We start from the raw sequence: 5624 nt of genomic DNA, 5'->3' as shown, positions 1-5624 counted from the left end.
ACCATGGAGGAGTGTTGATTTCTATCTTGCTTCCCATGGTGTCCTTAGCTTGCTTTCTTACACAACCAGGACCGCCTGCCCCACAGCCATGGCCAGAGGCCAATCTGATGGAGTCAATTTCTAAATTAGGGTTCCTCCTCGCAACAAGGCTCTACAGTCTGTGTCGAGTTGACACGAATTAACCAGCACGTTGACCACAGGGCCACACGGTCAGTGTGAATTGGCACAGGCCCAAAGAACTTGATCATGTAAGGCTTTTGCCAAGCACAGCACTTATCAGATGAAAGTGATTCTGTTTTGTATAGCTTATTTGACGTTGACGATGCAATTCTGGAATTCTGCCATGCCCACTGGCATCTAGTAGGTGCAGGTCATATCTTAGAGCTGAACACCCTGAAACCCACTGCAGCCTGTACCACATAGAATTAATTTTTCCAAAGTGTCCACTGGGCCGAGACGAGGACTTTAGTAGTACCCAGGCCACATTGCTCCCAGCCATTCAGTTCAGATTAGCGTCCCTCTGGCCAAGTTGCCCATTTCAGTCCTGTGCTTTTAATTATAAACTGGATATATTTTCTATATTTACTCAATAGTTGTACATAGGGCATTTTTAGAGACAAGGGGATATAAAGAGGGAACAAGTATTGCTTTTTTTCCCCCTGTGGGAATTAATACACTTTAGCTAAAATAATTTTTCCCAGCTAAGAAAGACATTTAAGAAAAATAAGCACTCATTCGCAGAGCTTGTTAGTTGCCCTGGGGGTGAAAGAATAACAAGTCTGGAACAATTGAAATCACAGAGAAGCCCAAAACCCAAATCACAGAAGACTGAGTGACTGGAAGCAGGCTGTAATTGTGCTAAGGTAACTGCGGAACAATGGGCATTCCCTACATTCTTCCTGGGCAGCTGTTATCCCAGGCTCTCCACCTGATGCAAGCTTGAGCTGTCCTAGAGAAAACCCCACCCGTGTCCCTCTGCACTCTGCCGCTGTGGTTGGCAGTCTCGGGCTTTCTCAGCGGAATCTGAAAGCGTGCACTGAGGACCATGGGCTCCCGGCCAAGAAACAGCCTGAGACACTGGGTTCTTGCTTTTTGGTTTTGGTTTCCGCCTAGTCAAATGTTGCTCTGGCCTTTCTTTGAGGTTCTGTCAGGATCTGGTGAAAAGCCTGCAGAATCATTTTGACGAGTTTGATGGTGCTCAGAAGGGTGCACGCTGGGTGGAGCTCGTGCTGGAAGGACCTGGTTTGGTCGTTTTGGTTGAGAAGGGAAGGAGGCAGGATCATCACAGTACAGCTCCGTTGGTAATCGTTTTAAACAGTCGTCGAGGTTTAGTCCTTGAGGAAAGAACTACCTGATGTGCTATCAAGTTGTCACAGGCCAGATACACATTCTTAAATGTTACATTTTATGTAACCTAACAGGTCTCTTCAAATTTCAGGCATAGTTACTTATTTGTATTGATTTATTTATTTTAGGCATGAATATTTTATAGGGACTGGAAAATATAAAAAAGCGCTAAGAAGAATCCTCTACAAGTCCTCAGACTGAATCCTCTGCTCCTGTCTCTCCCCACTTTATATTCCTCTCTCTGCCCCGTCATAACCCATCTTGTCTCCACCTCCCTAAGTGCTGGGACTAAAGGGGTGAGCCACCATCACTTGACTCTGCTTCTCTTTTAGACTGATTCAATCTCGTGTAGCCCAGGGTGGCTTTGAACTCACAGAGATCCATCTGCCACTGTTTGCTAAGTGCTGGGACTAAAGGTGTGTGCCACCATTGCCTGGCCTCTATGGCTAACTAGTATCTTAGTTCTGCACTCTGATCTTCAAGCTTTATTTGTTAAAACAAAATATCACCACAGCCTGTACCTTCGTACTACTCTGAACCAGAAAACCAGCAAATCAGGAGAGCTGGTGACGTAATGCGCATCCTCACCCGCAAAGGTAGAAGACCAATGCGCAGTTCAGAGGGACAGCAAGGTAGCAAATGGTCCACGCTCGGCCTTCTGGTTACGTGGAGGTCTTCAGTAGATTACATTGTGTCCCTTGCTGGAGTGTGAACCCACAGGCTCGCATGTTTAAATCAATGGTTTTCAAGTGGTGACACTGTTCCAACAGTCGGGGAACCATTAGGGAGTGGGGCCTGACTGGAGGAAGCGGGTGCCGGGTAAGGCAGACACTGTGGATTGTAGTTAGGACCTGGTTCTAGCTGGCATCCTTCAGCCTCATTATTGTCCCTCAGGATACAGTCAGGGGCTGCACATCCTTATCATTATGTCTTCCCCTTCTCAATGGCCTAGCTCTCCTCAAGCGATGAAACAAAGTAAGTCACTTTAATAAGCAACTTCTAAAGTTAGTTCTTGTCAGGTGTTCACGCCCAGTAAGGAGAATATAACCAAATCACCCATCGTCCCGGGGGGGGGGGGGGTAATCAGTGATTGCTTGGTCTACTGATTCGAACGTTAATCTCATCTAGAAACAAACCTAAGAATATGCCCAGAACAATGCTTAACCAAATATCTGGGTTCTACATGGCCCTGTGGAATTGACACCTCAAATAACCACATCAGGACCATTTCCTGCCTCTAGACCTCCCTAGAGTTTCACACAGTCAGCTTGTTTTTTTCTAAATTCTTTTAGAAATCAGCATCTCAGACTCACCTTGTGAAGTTGGGATCTCTCAGATCTCCCCCAGAGTTATCATAATCTCTCACACACTGCAGTTTGATTTACTGTATTTATACTGACACACACACACAGACACACACACACAGACACACACACACACACACACACATATATATATATATATATATATATATATATATATATACACCTTGATACCTTGACTTTTATTGTTGCCTTGTTTTTAACCTCTTTCTCCTACTAGAAAAGAAACTGTTTTATGTGATGCCTCATACGTTTTGTACAATATCAGAACCCACCAAAAACATGTGCAATGGGTAGTTTTGTTTTTACAAAAATAAAGGAATTAGACACCTGGATAATGTCATATCATCATTCTTTCATAGGTTTGGTTTTTTTTTTTTTTTTTGAGACAATGTCTCTCTATGTAGACCTGGATGTTCTGGAACTAACCTTTAGAAGGTCTCCTGAGACAAATCTTTCTTCCATAAGAATTCTAAGCAATAGATGTAGCTAAGTCCTGCTTCAGGAACTGACTCCTATCTGCCCTCTTTTGCTGACTATTTGTAGTGACTGTATGCCAGAAAATAAAGGCCAGGAAGAAAGGACAGTGAAACACCACATGGGAAAGCCCATGGGCACCATCGTCACCAAATAACCATGTGGTCACCACACCATGAAAGGGAGCCCACAGACACCATCTTCAACGAGTGATCATGTGAACACCTTACCATGAAAGGGGTACTCAGGAGAGCATAGCTCAGCATTGCTTCTGTGGAATTCTGAACAAAAATCCTAACTTCAATCAAATCATAAGAAGAGATCAAAGAAATTACCTAACATTCATTCCAAGGTGAATATTGAAAACAAATACATTCTAAGTTAGATTCTGGAGCAGACAGGGGGCATTAATGGAAAAATCCAAAAAAATCTTAGGTTTATAGTTTTTAAAATGTGTTTATGATGGCTTTTTAGTTTTAAGTATAGACTACAGTGATATAAGATGCTAACAAACTGAAAAAGGATGATCAAGTTTTATGATAATTCTAGCATCTAGCATCTAGATAATTGTAGCTCTTCTCTAAGCATACCCTAAAATAAAAGTTTTCTTTTGCTAAGTGTGGTAGTGCATATTTCTATCCCTAAGAGTTAGGATGCCACGACAGGGGGATAAGAGGTTTGGGGTTCCAAGTCAGACTGAGCTACAAAGCAAGACACTACAACAAAGCACTACCATAACCACCACCAAAAGCAGAAGGTGTTTGCTTTAACAGACGGTAATCACAAGACTCAGAACCTAAATAAACTACACTCTTTAACCTTTACCAAAAAAAAAAAAAAAAAAAAAAAAAAAAAAAAAAAAAAAAAAGAAACACACATATGCTGCTGGCAGTATTCAAAAGTACATAAAAATTTTTGCCTTTTTTTATGTTAGTAAACATATACATAGAATGATGACCACAACATTTAAAAACAGTTAAGTTTCCCAGGTCTCAACACTTTATTCTCCCTGTCTCCCCACCCCCTATATAATTTGTGTGTGTGTGTGCAGGTGTGCAGGTGTGCTCACCCATGCATGCACATGCTGAGACCCAAGGTAGACATGGCTGTCTTCCTCTACTGCTCTGGGCCTTGTTTTCTGAAGGTCTTTCACTGAGTCTAAAGGGATTCCCACACCCTCACACAGACACACATGTAGACAAAACACCAAGACACATACAAATTAAATAAATAAACCAATAATAAAAGGAGGAGCCAGGTGTAGTGGAGCACACCTTTGGTCCCAGCACTCAAGAGACAGATGCAAGCAGATCTCAAAGTTTCAGGTTCAAGACCAGCATTCTAGGACGGCCAAGGTGACATAGTGAGACTCTGTCTCAAAAAAAAAAATTAATGTCATATGACCACTGTTATCCAACAGAGAAACAAACATACAGGGATTTTGCCAAATACCACATGCTTTCCTATTAGTTTCCTCTTAATATAACACTTAAACCATCTGTGGAAAATGAGCAATGCTTGAGGTTGTCCTCTGACCTCTGTTTGAATGCTGTGGTTCATGTGTGCCTACATTCAAGATTTTATTTTTTAAATAATGTATATGAGTGTGTATGTATGTGTGTATGTGTGCGTATATGTGTACATATGTGTGCATGTGTTGATATATGTGCATGTGTGTATGTGTGTGTGTATATGTGCATAAGTGTGTATGTATGTGTGTATATATGTGCATGTGTGTGTGTGTGTGTAGGTATATGCATGAAAATGCAAGTGTCCATGGAGACCAGAGACTTCAGAAAGCTCTGGAACAGAGTGACAGTCACCAAAAGCACTCAGGCCCTTTGTCAGAACAGTACACACTGGTACCCTCTGTGTTCTCTCTCCTAACTAGGCTGGTTTCTCTAAGCGTCTGTGTAGTTAGATTCTTTGTAGAAATTGACCTGGCTATAACAGGTCCCACCCTTTGTGAATTGTGTCATAGCGAGATCTCAGCATATAGTTTTTAAAAATTCTTAACAACTTAATTTAAATATGAAAAGTCATATACAAATTTATATATATGTATATACAGATGAAAGTCTGAGGCCTTTTAAACATCAATTGAATTGTTGGGTTCTATTAATAAATGACAAAATATATTCAGCCAATTAATTAGTAATTTTACCAGAATTAAATATACTGATGTCGCAGAGACGTGTTTAACAGTGTATTCTATTTCAGAACACCAAGTGTGCTTCTTCAAAGCCAGAAAAGATTTGGTGATCTAAAAAAAAGTCACTCAGTGTTTTCTGGAAAATATCTGCTCCCATGGGCCTTTATTTACCACTCAAAACTACAGTGAGGAATTCACGGGTATACTCCTTGATTGGAAGAAAAAAAAAAAGTAGGTAATTACCTTTACAGCAACCTCATGATGCATTCCTGTTAAAACGTTTATTGACTTCAGATATGGGAAATATTTTGCCATTGAGCTCTCAT

This window comes from Alexandromys fortis, unplaced genomic scaffold, assembly GCF_014885135.2.
Source record: "Alexandromys fortis isolate MF-2015 unplaced genomic scaffold, M_Fortis_MF-2015_v1.1 scaffold_202, whole genome shotgun sequence".
Taxonomy (NCBI): domain Eukaryota; kingdom Metazoa; phylum Chordata; class Mammalia; order Rodentia; family Cricetidae; genus Alexandromys; species Alexandromys fortis.
Note: the sequence above shows the minus strand (reverse complement) of the source record.